Here is a 21,666-nt window from a genome sequence, read left to right on the forward strand (position 1 = left end):
TTGAGATAGTTTGCTGAGAATGATGGTTTCCAGCTTCATCCATGTCCCTATAAAGGACATGAACTCATCATTTTTCATGGCTGCATAGTATTCCATGGTGTATATGTGCCACATTTTCTTAACCCAGTTGATCACTGATGGACATTTGGATTGGTTCCAAGTCTTTGCTATTGTGAATAGTGCCACAATAAACATACATGTGCATTTGTCTTTATAAAAGCACTTTTTATAATCCTTTGGGTATATACCCAGTAATGGGATGGCTGGGTCAAATGGTATTTCTAGTTCTAGATCCCTGAGGAATCGCCACACTGACTTCCACAATGGTTGAACTAGTTTACAGTCCCACCAACAGTGTAAAAGTGTTCCTATTTCTCCACATCCTCTCCAGCACCTGTTGTTTCCTGACTTTTTAATGATGGCCATTCTAACTGGTGTGAGATGGTATCTCATTGTGGTTTTGATTTGCATTTCTCTGATGGCCAGTGATGACGAGCATTTTTTCATGTGTTTTTTGGCTGCATAAATGTCTTCTTTTGAGAAGTGTCTGTTCATATCCTTTGCCCACTTGTTGATGGGGTTGTTTGATTTTTTCTTGTAAATTTGTTTGAGTTCATTGTAGATTCTGGGTATTAGTCCTTTGTCAGATGACTAGATTGCAAAAATTTTCTCCCATTCAGTAGGTTGCCTCTTCACTCTGATGGTAGTTTCTTTAGCTGTGCAGAAGCTCTTTAGTTTAATTAGATCCCATTTGTCAATTTTGGCTTTTGTTGCCATTGCTTTTGGTGTTTTAGAGATGAAGTCCTTGCCCATGCCTATGTCCTGAATGGTATTGCCTAGGTTTTCTTCTAGGGTTTTTTGGTTTTAGGTCTAACATGTAAGTCTTTAATCCATCTTGAATTAATTTTTGTATAAGGTGTAAGGAAGGGATCCAGTTTCAGCTTTCTACATATGGCTAGCCAGTTTTCCCAGCACCATTTATTAAATAGGGAATCCTTTCCCCATCACTTGTTTTTGTCAGGTTTGTCAAAGATCAGATAGTTGTAGATATGTGGCATTATTTCTGAGGGCTTTGTTTTGCTCCATTGGTCTATATCTCTGTTTTGGTACCAGTACCATGCTGTTTTGGTTACTGTAGCCTTGTAGTATAGTTTGAAGTCAGGTAGCATGATGCCTCCAGCTTTGTTCTTTTGGCTTAGGATTGACTTGGCAATGTGTGCTCTTTTTTGGTTCCATATGAACTTTAAAGTAGTTTTTTCCAATTCTGTGAAGAAAGTCATTGGTAGCTTTATGGGGATGGCATTGAATCTATAAATTACCTTGGGTAGTATGGCCATTTTCACGATATTGATTCTTCCTACCCATGATCATGGAATGTTCTTCCATTTGTTTGTATCCTCTTTTATTTCATTGAGCAGTGGTTCATAGTTCTCCTTGAAGAGGTCCTTCACATCCCTTGTAAGTTGGATTCCTAGATATTTTATTCTCTTTGAAGCAATTGTGAATGGGAGTTCACTCATGATTTGGCTCTCTGTTTGTCTGCTCTTGGTGTATAAGAATGCTTGTGATTTTTGCACATTGATTTTGTAACCCAAGACTTTGCTGAAGTTGCTTATCAGCTTAAGGAGATTTTGGGCTGAGACGATGGGGTTTTCTAAATATACAATCATGTCATCTGCAAACAGGGACAATTTGACTTCCTCATTTCCTAATTGAATACCCTTTATTTCCTTCTCCTGCCTGATTGTCCTGGCCAGAACTTTCAACACTATGTTGAATAGGAGTGGTGAGAGAGGGCATCCCTGTCTTGTGCCAGTTTTCAAAGGGAATGCTTCCAGTTTTTGCCCATTCAGTATGATATTGGCTGTGGGTTTGTCATAGATAGCTCTTATTATTTTGAGATACAGCCCTTCAATACCTACTTTATTGAGAGTTTTTAGCATGAAGTGTTGAATTTTGTCAAAGGCCTTGTCTGCATCTGTTGAGATAATCATGTGGTTTTTGTCTTTGGTTCTGTTTATATGCTGGATTACATTTATTGATTTGTATATGTTGAACCAGCCTTGCATCTCAGGGATGAAGCCCACTTGATCATGGTGTATAAGCTTTTTGATGTGCTGCTGGATTTGGTTTGCCAGTATTTTTCTGAGGATTTTTGCATTGATGTTCATCATGGATATTGGTCTAAAATTATCTTTTTTTGTTGTGTCTCTGCCTAACTTTGCTATCAGGATAATGCTGGCCTCATAAAATGAGTTAGGGAGGATTCCCTCTTTTTCTATTGATTGGAGTAGTTTCAGAAGGAATGGTACCAGCTCCTCCTTGTACCTTTGGTAGAATTTGGCTGTGAATCCATCTGGTCCTGGACTTTTTTTGGTTGGTAAGCTATTAATTATTGCCTCAATTTCAGATCCTGTTATTGTTCTATTCAGAGATTCAACTTCTTCCTGGTTTAGTCTTGGGAGGGTGTATGTGTCGGGGAATTTATCCATTTGGTCTAGATTTTCTAATTTATTTGCATAGAGGTGTTTGTAGTATTCTCTGATGGTAGTTTGTATTTCTGTGGCATCAGTGGTGATATCCCCTTTATCATTTTTTATTGCATCTATTTGATTCTTCTCTCTTTTCTTCTTTATTAGTTTTGCTAGCAGTCTATCAATTTTGTTTATCTTTTCAAAATCCAGCTCCTGAATTCACTGATTTTTTGAAGGGTTTTTGTCTTTCTATTTCCTTCAGTTCTGCTCTAATCTTAGTTATTTCTTGCCTCCTGCTAGCTTTTGAATGTGTTTGCTCTTGCTTCTCTAGTTCTTTTAATTGTGATGTTAGGGTGTCAATTTTAGATCTTTCCTGCTTTCTCTTGTGGGCATTTAGTACTATAAATTTTCCTCTTCACACTGCTTTGAATGTGTCCCAGGGATTCTGGTATGTTGTGTCTTTGTTCTCATTGGTTTCAAAGAACATGTTTATTTCTGCCTTCATTTCATTATGTACCCAGTAGTCATTCAGGAGCAGGTTGTTCAGTTTCCATATAGTTGAGTAGTTTTGAGTGAGTTTCTTAATCTCAAGTTCTAGTTTGATTGCACTGTGGTCTGAGAGACAGTTTGTTATAATTTCTGTTCTTTTACATTTGCTGAGGAGAGCTTTACTTCCAACTATGTGGTCAATTTTGGAATAGGTGTGGTGTGGTGCTGAAAAGAATGTATATTCTGTTGATTTGGAGTGGAGAGTTCTGTAGATGTCTATTAGGTCCACTTGGTGCAGAGCTGAGTTCAATTCCTGGATATCCTTGTTAACTTTCTGTCTCGTTGATCTGTCTAATGTTGACAGTGGCGTGTTAAAGTCTCCCATTATTACTGTGTGGGAGTCTAAGTCTCTTTGTAGGTCTCTAAGGACTTGCTTTATGAATCTGTGTTCTCCAGTATTGGGTGCATATATATTTAGGATAGTTAGCTCTTCTTGTTGAATTGATCCCTTTACCATTATGTAATGGCCTTCTTTGTCTCTTTTGATCTTTGTTGGTTTAAAGTCTGTTTAATCAGAGACTAGGATTGCAACCCTTGCCTTTTTTTGTTTTGCATTTGGTTGGGAGATCTTCCTCCATGCCTTTATTTTGAGCCTATGTGTGTCTCTACACGTGAGATGGGTTTCCTGAATACAGCACACTGATGGGTCTTGACTCTTTATGCAATTTGCCAGTCTGTGTCTTTTAATTGGAGCATTTAGTCCATTTACATTTAAGGTTAATATTGTTATGTGTGAATTTGATCCTGTCATTATGATGTTAGCTGGTTATTTTGCTCGTTAGTTGGTGCAGTTTCTTCCTAGCATCGATGGTCGTTACAATTTGGCATGTTTTTGCAGTGGCTGATACCGGTTGTTCCTTTCCATGTTTAGTGCTTCCTTCAGGTGTGCTCTTTTAGGGCCAGCCTGGTGGTGACAAAACCTCTCAGCATTTGCTTGTCTGTAAAGTATTTTATTTCTCCTTCACTTATGAAGCTTAGTTTGGCTGGATATGAAATTCTGGGTTGAAAATTCTTTTCTTTAAGAATGTTGAATATTAGCCCCACTCTCTTCTGGCTGGTAGAGTTTCTGCTGAGAGATCAGCTGTTAGTCTGATGGGCTTCCCTTTGTGGGTAACCTGACCTTTCTCTGGCTGCCCTTAACCGTTTTTCCGTCATTTCAACTTTGGTGAATCTGACAATTATGTGTTTTGGAGTTGCTCTTCTCGAGGAGTATCTTTGTGGCATTCTCTGTATTTCCTGAATTTGAATGTTGGCCTGCCTTGCTAGATTGGGGAAGCTCTCCTGAATAGTATCCTGCAGAGTGTTTTCCAACTTGGTTCCATTCTCCCCGTCACTTTCAGGTACATCAATCAGACGTAGATTTGTTCTTTACACATAGTCCTATATTTCTTGGAGGCTTTGTTCTTTTCTTTGTATTCTTTTTTCTCTAAACTTCTCTTCATGCTTCATTTCATTCATTTGATCTTCCATCACTGATACCCTTTCTTCCAGTTGATCAAATCAGCTACTGAGGCTTGTGCGTTCGTCACGTAGTTCTCATGCCATGGTTTTCAGCTCCATTAGGTCCTTTAAGGACTACTCTGCATTGGTTATTCTAGTTAGCCATTCATCTAATCTTTTTTCAAGGTGTTTAACTTCTTTGCCATGGGTTCAAACTTCCTCCTTTAGCTCAGAGTAGTTTGATCGTCTGAAGCCTTGTTCTCTCTACTCGTCAAAGTCATTCTCTGTCCAGCTTTGTTCCGATGCTGGTGAGGAGCTGCGTTCCTTTGGAGGAGGAGAGGCGCTCTGCTTTTTAAAGTTTCCAGTTTTTCTGCTCTGTTTTATCCCCATCTTTGTGTTTTTGTCTACTTTTGGTCTTTGATGATGGTGATGTACAGATAGGTTTTCGGTGTGGATGTCCTTTCTGTTTGTTAGTTTTCCTTCTAACAGAGAGGACCCTCAGCTACAGGTCTGTTGGAGTTTGCTAGAGGTCCACTCCAGACCCTGTTTGCCTGGGTGTCAGGAGCGGTGGCTGCAGAATGGCAGATTTTTGTGAATCGCGAATGCTGCTGTCTGATCGTTCCTCCGGAAGTTTTGTCTCAGAGGAGTACCCGGCCGTGTGAAGTGTCAGTCTGCCCCTACTGGGGGCAGATTTGTAGGCTATTTCCTTTAAAACGGAGGCAGAAAAGAGAGGACCTAAATAACATTAGCTTTACTTTTCTATTCTATTTATGGAGACAAATCTAATAAATCAGGACTTTAATCAAGTCTGGACTTATAGACCAAAGCAGAAGTGACTTTGGATTCATAAGGTTCATAAATCAGCATGGACTCTCTGACCATTGACCAGTATGGATCTGGTTTCTTCTCCTTTCTTCCTTCCTTTTTCTCCCTTTATTATGCTAGGAAAATATTTTTCTTTCAAATAGAGAAAATTTAATTTGCAAGACGAAATTTTGAAATTATATCTCTCAAGGTTACATAATCATTAAATCATCAATGCAAATGTCTTGAGTGTTCTCAATAAAGTCTACATATTCTATTATTGTTTAGCCTATTTTGTTTGAGTAGAATGTTCTCTAAAAACTGAGTATTTATTGTAGGTGTGAGTTCAAGATAATTTGAAGGATCAGAATCCCAAGAAATGAAAGAAAATTAGGTAATGACAATTAAACTATTTGATACCAATCATAACATATTTTTTCCCTGTATATCATGTGCTTTTCACTTTTCTTCAATTGTGCACCTAATGTACAGTATTTCTAAGGTATTTTTAGCTCACCCCATGTGCTTTTACTGTAAACATTAACTTCTCTGGCTCCTACGTTTCTCTCTAGGTGTAAAATCCTGTGTCTCTATCACGTATTTCACAGTTTTTTTTTTTTTTCTGTACATTGTAATCTGCCTGTTTCTTCTACTGCTATAATTATCAGTCTGCTTGATTTACTTACTGAAATTTTATCTTTTCTTTTATTCTACTGCTCATTATATTTCAACTTGCCTCATTTGCTTTTTATTTGCAATTCTTTTTGGTTTCCCATGTTTTTCATCCTCTCTTTTGGTTCATTTTCTGTTGTCTGTCACTCATACTAGCACCTGCTTTGCTTTTAATTTCTTTATATTATTAACTATGTGTATTTGTCAGCTATTGCCAAAATAAGGCCTCTGTAACCAACCACCTCAAAACACAGTAGCTTACAACAGTCAATATTTATTTTTCTCTCTAATGGTCCGCATGTTTGTTGGAGTAGTTCACCTTCTGCTTTTGAGTTGATTTCAAATCAGTTCCAATTGTTTTTATATTGCTCATGGACAAATCTGATATACAGAACATAACCTTCTCTTGATGATTCTAAGGAACAAAAGAGAACAGGTCGAAATCTCTGATCACAACATAGCCATGAACATTGCATTGGCCAAAGCAGTAGGGTAAGAATCTATATAGTTCATCCCCCAAAAGAGGTGGAGTATCACTAACAAATAATGCAACCCTTCACACTCTTCTTTCTCTTTATTATTTTGCTCGTTACAGTTTATTTTATTAGGTTGATGCAAAAATGATATTTAGTTAATTTTTAAGCATTGGTGCTCATATGAAATGATGATATTGCTTCAGTTTTTAGTCCCATCCAGCTTCCTCCAGTCCCACTAAGTTACACCTTGTTCAAAAGCTCTTTATTGTGAGTCATTGTCTCTAAATACTGTAAGTAGCTTAAGCAAAAGGAAAATTAATTGGCTTATATAATCCACAGAGTAGTTTGCAATCAAACCATGTGAAGGAAAGAATACAGCTGAATCTTAGGAAAAACGGGATTGAGCAACTCAGATGCTGCCAGCACTTTGTTCTCATCTTTACTTCTTTTTGTGAGTTTTATTCTCTCTCACAGCTTACTTGCTTATTCAACCTGGTTGAACATCAGGGAACTATCAAATTTTCAACCCCAGAGAAGATCTGCATATATTTTTCTTCCTTCCAGTTTAAACAAATCAGGCAGGCCTGCTTGGGACTGGTGGCTACTTGAGCCTAGCAAGGCATAAGGAAGAGAAAGTTTCAGTGTGGATGAAGAGGGACTTTTGCAGGAGAAAAAAAAAATGAGGGGTCTGTCAACATCTTTCACATCTCTTATAGTATTTTTTTCTCTGTTTTATCTCATCTGTAAGCATAACTCTAGCTCTGGTTCTATCACATCTGCTCTTGGCCTAGTAATGAATATTGCTCACCTATATTGGATGCTGCTGTAGATAACATAATTGGGTTAACAGGAATTCATCACTAGTATACAGTTTCTGTATATAAATTAACATCTATATGACATAAAACCAACCATTATTTACTCACTTTCTTTTAAGGTAATACAATAAAATTACTATACAATTTCTTAAGAGAATGTAAAATTTTATATGTATTCTGAGATGTCTAAATCTCTTTGACAGAAAAACTCCTCCATTCAATGAAAACTGAGTTGTGTTCCTTCTGTAAAGATAGGCATCACACTTCAGGGAGAAAAAAAAAATCACAACATAAACTCGAGAACAGCATGACCCTCAAATTCTGAGTCTATTTTATTTGTTCTATTACACATGTGAGAATTATACATTAATCTGACTGCTATTACCAGTGATAACCTCAGTAATAGGTGCCTGAAAAGGGGGTAATGGCAAGTGCTTCAAATGAGCTGCAGAAAGCCTTGTAGTGATAAAGTATGTTTAAAATACACCAAGAGAAAAATATAATCCTCAAAAAACAGAGGAGCTCCTTATAAATAAAATCCACAGTAAAATAAAATCCACTGTGGCCATTTTTGCTTTATGTGATAACCTGAATGTTATGAATAAATGTGACGTTGAGTTGAAATAATTTACCATCTGGTGGCTGACCGCACTGTCTTTTCCTTTTGTTGGCAGCACAGCCAATGACTATTTTGAAACCCAAATGAAGAATTTTTCAGATAGGCTGCAAATAAGGGTCCTACTTACCAAACCTGAGAGAACTATGCTAAATGTACCCTCAGTTCTACATCACTCCCTAACAAACTCAGAAATCTAAATAAAAATGAAAATTATACATCATTAGACCTCCATCTGTGTGTGTGTTTCTACTCAGAATTATATTTACTAGCTTGCATATTTAATTATATGGGGAAAATGTTAATGATCACCCCATAACAATGCTTCAATGAATTCCGAAATCATAAAATAATAATTTCAAAAGCACAAACTAATTTCCAAAGTGAAATTGGTCATTAGTTGGTGCTCAGATGCTGTTATATAAATTATTTTGACAATTCAATTAAAAACTTTTTTAGTAAGTGCCATTATTTACACAGTGCTACATGAAAGATGACTTAAAAGCAATTCCATCTAAACCCAGAAAAGTTTGTATTTTTCATCTGAAGATTAGATATGTAGCCAAATACTTATATCAAACGGCAGAGTGTATGTTATTAAAATACAATTTTATGCAAAGACCTTGAAGATTACGACAAAATTAGAATCACAGCTAATTTTGAACCTCTGGGAAGGCTTCTTAAAGCAAGTTTTATTTAAAATGGAGACTAAAGAATTGCTAGTAGATTGATGAGTAGGTATGAGGACAAAATAATTACTATAGAAGAAATTCATCTAATATATTCTCTACTTAATCGGTGTTAGTTAAGTCTAAATCCAGGTTCCCAGGAAATGAAAGTGAAGAAATGGAGTTAGTAATAACCATGTTTATTGTTTGACAGTAAATGATATTTGTACTATTGATTACTCCTCAAACAAAAATCATGTTGAGGAATAGTTAATAGTGCACATTTCTTGAATTGTAGGTTTCATGTAAGGTAAGTGCTAGACATTGAGTTGGTGTCATGTAAGAGGCAATGATGTAGAGGGCTTCAACTATCATTCTAATAATTTTGTATCATATTAAATAGACAATGAGGTGCTTTGAAGTTTTCTGGGAAAGAACAAAGTGGTCAGTGTTGCTTTAAGTGGATTCATGTGTCCATAGGTTACAGAATGGATTTTAAAGGAGAAACTTAAAGTCAGAAAGATCAATTAAGAGACTTTGCAATAATCTTTTTGACAGGTTGTTCATAAATATGTTTCCTATCTTTTTTCTGAGAATATTGTAAAATTCCATATTTCTGACCATTTGAAGCCAGAGTAGCATGTGACTTATTTTGTGGGGAGGGGGGAAACATTTGGGCAGAATATTTAGAAACAGGCCACTGCCATATCATGAAGTGGCCGCCCCATCAGCATCGATTCGTCAGCACCCTCCTTTGATTTACACTTGATTTGTAGCATGAGTAAGGAATAAATCTTCTACATAATTAAACCATTGAGACTTGGTGTTTGATTTCATTGCTTTATAATCTGGCCTATACTGACAGACCAGAAAAAAAAAAGATGATATGTTTTAGAATTATGTTCCCACCAAATCCCACATTGAAATGTAATCCCCAGAGTTCAAGTGGGGCCTGGTTCAAGGTCAGAACCAGGATCTGGATCAAGAAGGTATATCCCTCATGAATGGCTTAACGCCATACCCTGGTGATGAGTAACTTCACATTTGATCTGGTTTAAAAGTATGTGGCACCTCCTCCCACTCTCGCTTGCACCTGCTTTCACCATGTGAGATGTCTGCTTCCTCTTCATCTTCCATCATGATTGGAAGCTTCCTGAGGCATCATGCTTTCTGTAAAGTGTACAGAACTGTGAGCAAATTAAACCTCTTTTCTTTATAAATTTTGCAGTCTCAGGTATTTCTTTACAGCAGTGTAAGCATGGCCTAATGCAAACGGTTAAGTAGGAGTTGGACTAGCATTGAGTTAGGCAAAAAAAATGTAAAGATAGATAATGAGACTGTTATTATATGAATATGATATTGCCTAGGTTGATATGATTCTATTCTTTGGGATTCTAGCTATCCTTTAATTTTGCAACACTTGGCTGTAAGGCCCTGATAGGTTTCCATGAGGTATCTAGTATCATTTTATTACTTTCTTTATGACGATACCTTATCATACCTAGAAACATAAATCATGCAACATTTAGAAAAGACAAAAGCAAATGGGACATTAAGGTCATCAAAGAACACTTTGAAAAAACTGAGAAGCATGATTTCTAATAGTAATATTCTTCCTAAAATTTATCTGACTCCTTATTGTTTTTAATAGGTGGAGTTAAGGTACCAGCTTCATCAGAATCACCTGGAGTCTTAATACAAATGTAAATTCCCGAGTCCCACCCAATACACATAAAAGTATTATGATTTCTGGTTGTAAATGGAGCTCAGAAATCTTCACTCTCCATGAAAATTTCAGAGAAATGCAATGCCACATTAAATTTTAAGAACTACCACTCATGTTAACATACTCTCTTTTCTTTAATTCTTAAAGCATCACTTTTTGCTTTCCTCATTTTTTACAACCCTTAACATGATATTCTTATTTTCCAATAATTTATGTATCATATATTTTAGTAGAGTTTATGTGCCCAAGAGTCATTAACTATCTACATCTTTTATTCTTTACAATGTGAAGCATAGTTATCTCATAGTAAAAATTAAAAAAAAAAAGCAATGATTATATGGTTCGTTGATCTTAGTCACAAAACAAAAAAAAGAAGCAGAGATTTGGCAAATGACATTGAATATTTTATGGAAACTTGATAGGGCCTTAGAGGCAGAAAACTAGCAGCAATACCCAATCACAACCGAGAAGTTCTTCTAGGGAAACATTACCATTCTTGTCACTGCAATAGCATTTGGCAATTTATAGCAGGGATTCTGCAACTTCCACACTTGTAAGATTGGTACCTTTAACAGCGTGCTTATCAGCTTTTGATTAGAATATTACTGCTAAACAATATCACTGAACTGAGATAGAGTTTATCAATGTCCTCTATTCAATACAAATCTTTTAAATTCTCTGGACTTTAATGTTTTTCTTTGTAAAATAAAGGTCTTAAGCCATAAAATCTGTAAGATCTTTATTTTCTCCACAAATTCTTTAATTCCTACCTTTCCAGTGGAGAAGTTTCAATGACGAAAAGATTCTTGTTTCCATATGCATTTGAAATCTCTAGGCATTAATTAATATTCTCTCCATTTCAGCCTACGAATCATATTATTTTAAGTGTAGTGCATGCGAATATACAGGACATAAAATAGGCTGTATTAAGGGGAGAAAAAAAACAAGTCACTGAGGATTCTTTATTAAGAGACTGAATTTTTGTTATTTAAATTGATCCCAAACTCTCTGAAATATCACACATCTGGAGTGTGAGTGATATTTTTAAAATAATATTGTCTTTCACTCTTTGTGATATTCCTTATGTTCAAATTTCTGTCTTTTCTTTTCTTGCCTTTCAGGACCAACTGAAAGCCCTTTTTCTAGGGCATAACACATCTATAAGCATGTTATGTAGCACATGATTTGTAACCACAGTGCTCAAGAGCCTTTCCTGTTGCTTATTGGTTATAGGTTTACCTTTTGACCTTATGTAATCTTTCATGTAATGCCAAATCGGCCAATGGGGAGAAGGTTAGTGACCTCATCAACAATATAAAGTGGCCAAGCCAGTTCCCTGTAACCTCAAATGAGTAAGATAAAAAGGGGTCAAGTGCATAAAATGGCAGTATGAGTAACTATTTTTTTTAAAAATAAAAACTGTGGGTATGAATAAAAATATTTTATAGCATTATGGTTTATGCATTATTGCAATATTTATTTTTGCTGTAGCATTATTTGCTAAAACAATTCTGAGCTTTATATTCATGAAAATGTGAGAAGCACAAACTAGACAAACTTTTTTGTGATAAGATATATTAAATGGAAATCATTAAATAATTCATAATTTAATATTGGTGGAATAAAATATCAAAGAAGGAGATGACAATTTTTAATGAAATAATGATACCTAATGAGATTTCTAGCTACTCATCACTTTCTAGAGAAAGTACATTTTTTTTTAAGCTATTACTACCACAATTTTCTCGCAGCTGATTCTTCATTATCTATGGCTATTTTCTCCCAGCTAACCTGAATAAGTGACTATTCCTGCTCAGATCAATATCAAGTGAACTTTCATCTGACATCTTGATATCTGAAAAACCACTATCCTTCTCTACTTCATATCATACACCAACTTGCCTTTACATTGCATCCACCCATCTCCTATCTTTTATCTCAACTTTTTTTCTGCTACCACAGGCACACCATGGAGATCTTGTAGGTTCAGTACCAGAGTACCACATTAAAGCAAATACCACAATAAAGTAAGTCACACATTTTTTTTGGTCTCCCAATACATATAAAACTTGTGTTTACACTATACTCTAGTTTATTTAATGTGAAATAACATTGTATCCAACAAAACAATATACATTTGTTAATTAAAAATAGTTTATTGCAAAAAATACAAATAATCATCCAAGCTTCAGAGAGTCATAATCGTTTTGCTCGTAAAGGGTCTTGCCTTGATGATGTGGCTGCTGACTGATTAGAGTCGTGGTTACTGAAGGCTGAAGTGGCTGTGGAAATGTCTCAAAGTAAGACAACAATGAAATTTGCTTCATCAGTTTGCTGTTTTTTTTCATGAAAGAGTTCTTCCAGCACACAATGTTGTTTGATAGCATTTTACCCATACTAGAAATTCTTTCAAAATTAGAGTCAATCCTCTCTAAACTTGCCTCTGCTTTATTAACTAGCTTTATGGAATATTCAAAATCCTTTGTTGTCATTTCAAAAATGTTCATAGCACCTTTACCAGGGGTGAATTTTATCTCAAATAACTTTCTTTACTCATACATGAGAAGCAACTCCTCATTCAAGTTTTATCATGAGATTGCAGCAGTTCAGCCACAGCTTCAGGTGTCACTTCTGATTCTGGCTTTCTTGCTGTTTCTAACACATCTCCATTTACTTTCTCCACTGAAATCTTGAATTCCTCAAAGTCGTCTCTGAAAGTTGGAATCAACCTCTTCCAAACCCTTGTTAATATTGATATTTCTACCTTCTCCAATGAAACACAAATGTTCTTAATGACATCTAACATGATAAATGCTTTCCAGAAGGTTTTCAATTTATTTTGCCCAGATCCATCAGAGGAATCACTATCCATTGAAGCCTTAGCCTTACAAAGTATATTTCTTAAATAATAAGACTTGAAAGTCAGAACGACTCCTTGATCAGTGAGCTTCAGAATGGATGTTGTGTTAGCAGGCATGAAAACAACATTAATCTCCCTGTACATCTCCATCAGAATCCTTGGGGTGACCAGATGCATTGCCAATGAGTAGTAATATATTGAAATAATTTTTTTCTGAGCGGTTGGTCTCAACAGTCAGCTTAAATTATTCTATAAGCCATGCTGTAAACAGATGTGCTTCCATCTAGACTTTTGTTTCGTTTATAGATCACAAACAGTAGATGTAGCATATTTTGTATGCGCCCTGGGATTTTCAGAATGGTAAGAACAATGGCTTCAGCTTAAAGTCATCAGCTGCATTAGTCCCTAAAAAAGTCAGCTTGTCCTTTGATGCTTTGAAGCCAGTCATTGACTTTTCCTCTCTAATTATGAAAATCCTAGATGGTATCTTCTTCCAGTGGAAAACTGTTTCATCTACATTGCAAATCTTTTTTTGCCTGTGTTTTGCCACCTTCCTCAATGATCTTACCTGTATCTTCTAGATAACTTATGGCAGTTTCTGATCAATACTTCCTGCTTCACTTTATACTTTTATGTTTTGAAGATGGCTTTTTTTCATTAAATTTCATGAACCAACCTCTGCTAGCTTTCAACTTTTCTCTGCAGTTTCCTCATTTCTCTTCACCTACATAAAATGGAAAATATTTTGGATCTTGATCTGGATTATGCTTTGGTTTAAGGGCATGTTGTGGCTGGTTTCATTGTCTATCCAGACCACTAAAACTTTCTGCATACTAAAAATAGGGCTGTTAGCTTTCTTATCACTCATGTGTTCACTGGAGTAGCATTTTTAATTCCCTTCAAGAAATTTTTCTTTACATTCACAAGTCTGCTGTTTGGTACAAGGGGCCTAGCTTTTACTCTGTCTTGGTTTTTGACGTGAATTCCTCACTAAGTTTAATCATTTTTTAGCTTTTGATTTAAAATGAGAAACATACTACTCTTCCTTTCACTTAAATACTTAGAGGCCATTGTGGGTCTAATTTCAATATTGTTGTGTCTCAGGGAATAGAGAGGCATGAGAAGGAGAGAGATGGGGAAACAGTCAGTGGAGGAGTCAGAACACACATTATTAAGTTTGTGGACTTATATGGGCATAGTTCATGGTACCCCTAATGCAATTATAAATACTAACTTAAAGATCATTAGCTACAAATCACTATAACAGATATAATAAAGCTTGAAAAACCTCAAGAATTTATGAGAATTTGACACAGAGGCATGAAGTGTGCATATGCCATTGGAAAAAGCATGCCAACAGACTTGCTTGATGCAGCGTTGCCGCAAACTTGCAATTTGTAAAAAGCACAATATCTGGGAAGCACAATAAAATGAAGCACAATTTAGCAAGATATACTTGTATGTCATGTAAAGATGTTTCCATTTATTTCATTTTCCTATGTCACTTCTTCCTCAAAATGTAAATTCTCGGGAAGTTTCAAGTATATTCTTTGTTATATTTTAACAATTCTTTTCCTTACAGAAAACATTATGCAATTGTGTGGCTGGGTAGACGCGTATCAAAATCCCCTTCCCTCAGTCTTTTATTGGTATTTGAAATTTTACTTTCAATAAACTTGTATTTATATTTTAAACATTGACTTCTCTGGCTAGCCCTCTGGTAAAATTGTTTCTTGTACTGGAAAGAATAATATATTAATTCACAAGTACCTTATTCTGAATAGGTTTCATCAGCTTCCTTATCATGGTTTAAAGGCCTGCATTCTAAAGATAGAATACTATAATATAAGGTGCATTCAAGCCCCCACAAAGTGACAGAGTGGCTGGTTAGTTCTTTCTGTATGAGAGGTGTTTAGGGAGTTGGTTGGAAGAAGACATGACAAGATTTATCCTGTAAATGCATTTATTTATTTATTTATATTCATTTCATTATTATTTTTTGAGACAGAGTCTCACTCTGTTGCCCAGGCTGGAGTGCAGTGGCAGCATCTCAGCTCACTGCATCATCTGCCTTCTGGGTTCAAGTGATTCTCGTGCCTCAGCCTCCCAAATAGCTGAGGCTGCAGGTGCATGCCACCACACCTGGCTAATTTTGTATTTTCAGTAGAGACAGGTTTTTGCCATGTTGCCCAGGCTGGTCTTGAACTCCTGGCCTCAAATGACCCTCCTGCTTTGGCATCCCAAAGTGCTGGGATAACAGGCATGAGCCACTGTGCCTGACTGCATTTATTTTTAATAGGATTGTTTATTTATATAGAGTGGTTTGAAAAGAGACTTAGTGGAGACTCGAAGGCACTACATTTTTGTCCAAACAATTTCCTTGGTGTGGCTGCTATAAATGCATGTGCTGAAGGGTTAGATATTTGTTCTGGTCCCTTCAGTTTACTCCTGTATCCAGTAAATATATATTCACTGTCTCCTATCTGTCAAGCATTATTTTAGGTATTGATGATACAGAAAAAAAAATTACTTACTTTATGTAATCTATGGAAGTGAATTCCAGCTCTTGTTTCTTGGGTATCACATCCCCTTCAGAGCCATGCGGGGCTTTTCTTATATTTTTGAAAAATAAAGTTGGCACCTCAGTCTCCTTTTCCATGGGAAGTTTATTAGATAACAGGACAATATTGAAACAATATTTTTGCCTAGTAACAATCAAGCGCAGCAGCTACTTCATCACAATGAGCTGCTCTTCTTCTCCTCAGAAGCTTTGCCCTTGGGACAGAGCAGGAAATAAGCCCATCTTTTCTGGGGCTTTAGATGTCTGCTTCTGGGGATGGGGCTCACAGGTAAATGGAGACAAGTGGGTCTAAAACACAAACAGGATCACTAAGAAAATGTTGCAAGCAAATACAGCTATCCAAAATATAAATATAATTATGGCTGTTTGGTGCATCATTTTTACCTAAGGAAGTTTCATGCAATCCTTTTAACACATCTCAATTTCATCTTTATACCATTGGCATTCCAGACTTCTCCACCTAAAGGTGTACAAAGAACAAATCACTGCTTTGGGGTAACTGGTCAGAGTTATTTAAGGTTTTCCTAAGAAGCACATGAATTTGTTTTGAAGAGAGTACTGATTTAAAAAAAAATAACAAAAAAAAAACAAACAAAAATACCCCAAGCAAAACCACAAATTCTCCTAAAAGACAATTTGTATATTTTTTAGTTCAAATATTTAAAATACTTACCAAGATGTTAACCTCTTGGTAATGATCAATAGAGAAACCTCCTTTCACTTATCCTCTGATTTTACTTTAGACAAAATGTCTTGTATATTTTCAGAAAACCTTAAAAACTTAAAAATGTAGCATTCATATTAAAAGTTTTCTTTAATGTGTGATACTTTAAGAGTAAATATTAGAAAAAAAATATGAATACCTATTTCACTACTTTCCTATTACTGTGTACAATATTACCAACAACTTAGTGGTTCGGAAAATACATGTAATTTCATGGTTTCTGTGGGTCGGGGTGGGGGCATAGCTTAGCTGCGTCCTCTGCACCAGTACCTTATTTCAGGTCTCAAAAGGCTGCAAACAAGGTGTTAGCCTGGGCTGTTGTCTTATCTCAAAGCTCAATTGAGCAAGGCTCCACTTCCAAGCACATGTGATAGTTGGTAAACTTCTTTCTTTGTGGTTTAAATTCCTGAGTATCTCTCTTTCTTGCTGGCTGTTGAAGGCAGGCCTCCTTCATTGTCTTCTCATGTTGGTGTCTCCCTAGGACAGATCAAAACATAGTAGCTCCGGTCAACGATTCCTGCAAAAAAGAAAGAGGTTGCCTGCAAGACACTTTATAATCTTATGCATGTAGTCACTGAAGTATTTATTATATTAATTAGAAGCAAGGTAACTGTTATGAGTTCTTTGCACACTCCAGTGGAGAGGATTACACAAGTTGTGACCATCAGAAAGAAGTAAAATTTGGGGTCATGTTAGAGCCTTTCATGGCAGTCCACATTCTGACCTCTAGCTGTTCACATCCTTTCCATGCACAAAATACATTCACCTCCTCCCAACATCCTCAAAAGTCTTATCTCATCTGCTCATGGTCCAGAATCTCATTGTCTAAATCTCGTCCAAGTGTGGATGAGTCTCCTTGGGTAGTTTCTCTTGATATATAAATCTGTGAAGCTAAAGAGACAGGTTATTTTCTCTCTACTCCCCAGATACCATAGTAGAACAAACATAGGAAGACAGCCATAGCTATTCCTGTTCAGAAATGGGAAACATGAGAGCAATTCTGAAATACAGCTGGGCAAAAGCTGGATATTACTTAATTCTGTTTCCGAACCGAGCAAGAGATTATGATTTTGGGGCAGCAAACCACCTGGTATTCTGATTCCTTATTCTTACCTTTTTCTGGCTCTAGATGTTCAGCAGCACATTTGTAAACTATACCCTCTGGCCCCTTGCTTTACTAACCATCTCTGCAATTTCTTAGAGCTTAGAACTGTTTGGCTGCCACTCTAACATTGCTTGTTAGAGTAATTGTGTTCTCTGACTTCCAGAGGTAATGTATCAAAGCTTGACCTCTACTATTTTAGGGCTCCATACCTCTTCAGATATTAATATGACCAGATCTGTGGCCATGTCTACAACCATCATCCCCAGCCTGCTGAAGAGTGAGTGACTATTGAACTTATGATGCTGGTGTGCCTCTCATAGCCAATTACTGATGGTACTGGTGGATGGTGTGTCCTCTGGGACCACCTTGGGAACATAATCATCAGATAGATTTGCTTAACTTTCATAATATTTCCGTTGTAGGTTTTACAATTTTAGGTGTTCTCCACCAGGGCACTCAGGAGAGCATAATAGACTCCCTAGGCTGAAGCCTGGAGATCTGCAACTGTAACTGTCAGATATTGGATCTGCAGCTGAGCTGCAACAGCTCTCTTTCTGCAGGAGACAACTGCTGCCTTGTGAGCTGTCACCAAACGGCCCTCTGTCTCTCACATTTCTCTGTTTTCACACTGTCCGTCACATCTTAGTTTCTTATTATTCCTCTATGGGCTATCAATGGTACTTAACTAAACTAGGCAATTCCCTTGCCTTCGTAGGTATTGTTCCTATCCATGTGTTTTGAATGCCTAAATCATAGCAAACTGCACAGGTGTTTATCTTCACTGACTATCTTCAGAGGTCATCATTGTAGTGAAACATTTACAATTAAGACCCCATCTTATGTTAGCTATTAGACCCCTGAGAATGGGCTCTTGTTCCTAGGACTACAGCAAGCTTCAAGATTTGCTTACCTCCTAGGAATCTACTTTCAAAAATTCTATGACATTTTATCTAGCTCAGTCATTCAAGATTTCTTTCATGGGTGGGTTTCTCTGATCCTCTTGTCTACCATATATTTGGGAATCAAGTCTCATGAGCATTGTATTGTTTATGGGAATGTGAGAATTTATTTCCTCCTAAACCTCGCTTTCTTTGTTTTTCTCAATCTTGGTATGTGAGAGAAAGACAAATTGGATGCCTTGTTAGGTTAATAATGCATTTATAGGCTGGGCGCGGTGGCTCACACCTGTAATCCCAGCACTTTGGGAGGCCGAGGTGGGCAGATCACAAGGTCAGGAGATCGAGACCATCCTGGCTAACATGGTGAAACCCTATCTCTATTAAAAATACAAAAAATTAGCTGGGCATGGTGGCGGGCACCTGTAGTCCCAGCTACTCAGGAGGCTGAGGCAGGAGAATGGCGTGAACCCAGGAGGCGGAGCTTGCAGTGAACCGAGATTGCGCCACTGCACTCCAGCCTGGGCAACAGAGTGAGATTTCGTCTCAAAAAAAAAAAAATGCATTTATATTAGGCCATGAAATTGAGTCCTTATTAGCAAGAAAATATGTTAATGTTTTTTGAATTCTGAAAGAAAGCTTTTCTTATATTTGCTTTACAAGACTGTGACTATTTTTAAGAAGATCCAAACACACACACACGCATACATATACATAACTGGCAATATTTTGACTTACCTGTAAATATAATAACAATGTCTCCTTTTTGATAACCTTTAAAAATACAGAAAGATATATTTTTCTGGTTACTAGTATAGCAATTCGTATTTTATGGTATAATTATACATATAGTTTAAGGAGTTTATATAGAATGAAATTAATTTTTTAGTTTTCTATTGTTGCATAATTAGTTATTCCCAAACTTATTGGCATTATGGAACAAACATTATCTCACTGTTTCACTGGTTCAGGAATGTGGGTTCGCCTTAACAGAGTGCTTCTGTCTTAGGGTCTCTTATTAGGTTTAGTCAAGCTGTCAGTTGGTACATTTTGCATCTCAACTAAAGGAAGATCTGCTTCCAAGCTCACTCGTAGTTGTTGGAAGGTTCTAGTGTCTCACAGCCTGGAAAACTGAGAACCTCAGTTCCTCACTGACTTTGGCCAGAGCCTCCCTCAGCAGCTTGCCATGTTAGCATTTGCTCAGAGCAGCTCACAACATAGCAACTGGCTTTCCTAAGAGTGAACAAGCCAGAGAGGCATTTGGGAATGAGCACCCAAGATTGAAGCCACAGTCTTTTTATAACCTAATATCTGAAATGACATCCCATTACTTCTTCCACATTCTAGTCATTATCAGAGAAGCAATATGTCCACCTTACACTTAAGAGGAAGAGATAACACAAGATGTGAATGCCAAGAGGCAAGGATTTTAGATGGCCATTTAGAGGCTGCCTATCACATTTCTCTTCCTACAGTTTTTGTGGAATTTCTTATATTTTGATCATAACATACCACATGATACAATGCACATCATAATCACTTATGACATTCTGGGTTTTTCTGTTATTTATGCTACTTTCTAGCAGTGCAACCTTCGGCAGACCATTTCATTCTGAAGAGCCTCACTTCTTTCTGGAAGATTTGGATAATAGTATAAATCCTGACTAATCAGAATGTTGTAGTTTTATTTTGTCTCAGGGTGTGTGGTCCTTAGTATGAATTCACACCCATCCGTTAAAATCAAGTACAAAATGGTTATTAGAAATTAATTACTAATTTCTGTACTATGTATTCAATAAAAATTAATTATTGAAAGAAATGAGGCCGGGCGCGGTGGCTCAAGGCTGTAATCCTAGCACTTTGGGAGGCCGAGGTGGGCGGATCATGAGGTCAGGAGTTCGAGACCATCCTGGCCAACATAGTGAAACCCTGTCTCTACTAAAAATACAAAAAAAATTAGCAGGGCGTGGTGGCGGGCACCTGTAGTCCCAGCTACTTGGGAGGCTGAGGCAGGAGAATGGCATGAACCCAGGAGGCGGAGCTTACAGTGAGCCGAGATGGTGCCACTGCACTCCAGCCTGGGGGACAGAACCAGACTCTGTCTCAAAAAAAAAAAAAAAAAAAAAGAAATGAATAATTCACTATACAATATAAAAGTTCCGTAAAGTTATAAATAATAAAGTTATCTTTTCTCCTAATTTCTTAAGTGTAACTAAAACTTCATTAGTAAGTAAACACAAAGAAAGGTTTTAAAAAAAAATTGCCATTTTTATTATTTGCCATTTAAGTGGGAACAAACATCATACTTAAATAGTGAGAAATCAGTTCTGACTGGTTTCCAGGCTCTCTGCCCTAGTGAATTATAAAACCACAATTACAGTGGGTCAGGTCCTGCTGGTTCTCATTACTGCACTCCCACGCCCATCCATCCTCTCTGCAACATTAGAGAACACTAACCAGAGATCTGTGTGCCCTCTTAACCTCTCAAGAGCTCTCTTTTTCATTTGTAACACATGGGGGTGGATGAGCTGAGTGGAAAGATTCCTTTAAGGTCTTGTTTGTTTCCTAGAATGCTATTATAAGCCGCATCTATTTTCACTAATAACATTTGCTTAAAGCCTATGCCTATAAAGAGAAAATTCTTACCAATTAATCATTATATACAGATAAGGTTTTACCTTAATTTATGTTGAGTACTACTACATTGCATTGATACGTTATTAGATATTTCAGCAACAATAAAAAACAAATTTAGTTCAGTATTCTGTGTATATCAATTATTTTAATGTTAAGACAATTTAAGCCATATGAATAATCAGAAAAGTGCCAAGATTTAAGAACATTTTCATTAGATTTTTATATATTTTTCTGTTGTTTTATATTTTATTTATTATATTCCACAATAAATGTCATTGAAGATTACAGAATGGTACAAAAAAACCTTAATATTGTGTATTAGAGAATCAAAATATAAATTAGTTTTTTCCTGTACTTTTAAAATAAGGTGCTGCATTTTGTTTAAATAAAAATATATTTTTACTTAGAAGTCTAGTTTTTGAGGCCATTTTGTTTTCTGTTAGAAATGGTTTCACGTAGAAATAGTAGAAATGAGATACTTGCAATGTACTTTCTCATAATTTTGTAAATGCCGCCGCCATTCCTTTAGAAATGTGATCCTGAAGTACCTTTGGCAGTGTCCTATGGGGCAAATATAGAGAATAATATAATCTGGCACTTAAATAACCATAAATGACTAA

General features: G+C 36.5%; 1 long non-coding RNA gene across 1 annotated transcript in view; it reads left to right on the forward strand.

Moving 5' to 3' along the window:
* Positions 1-21,666, forward strand: part of LOC134733758 (uncharacterized) — a 239,348-nt gene that overhangs the window by 122,310 nt on the left and 95,372 nt on the right. The window contains exon 3 of the long non-coding RNA XR_010117364.1: positions 12,206-12,270. This is a non-coding gene — a long non-coding RNA (uncharacterized lncRNA). The remainder of the gene's footprint in view (positions 1-12,205; positions 12,271-21,666) is intronic.

This window comes from Symphalangus syndactylus, chromosome 12 (genome assembly GCF_028878055.3).
Source record: "Symphalangus syndactylus isolate Jambi chromosome 12, NHGRI_mSymSyn1-v2.1_pri, whole genome shotgun sequence".
Lineage (NCBI taxonomy): Eukaryota > Metazoa > Chordata > Mammalia > Primates > Hylobatidae > Symphalangus > Symphalangus syndactylus.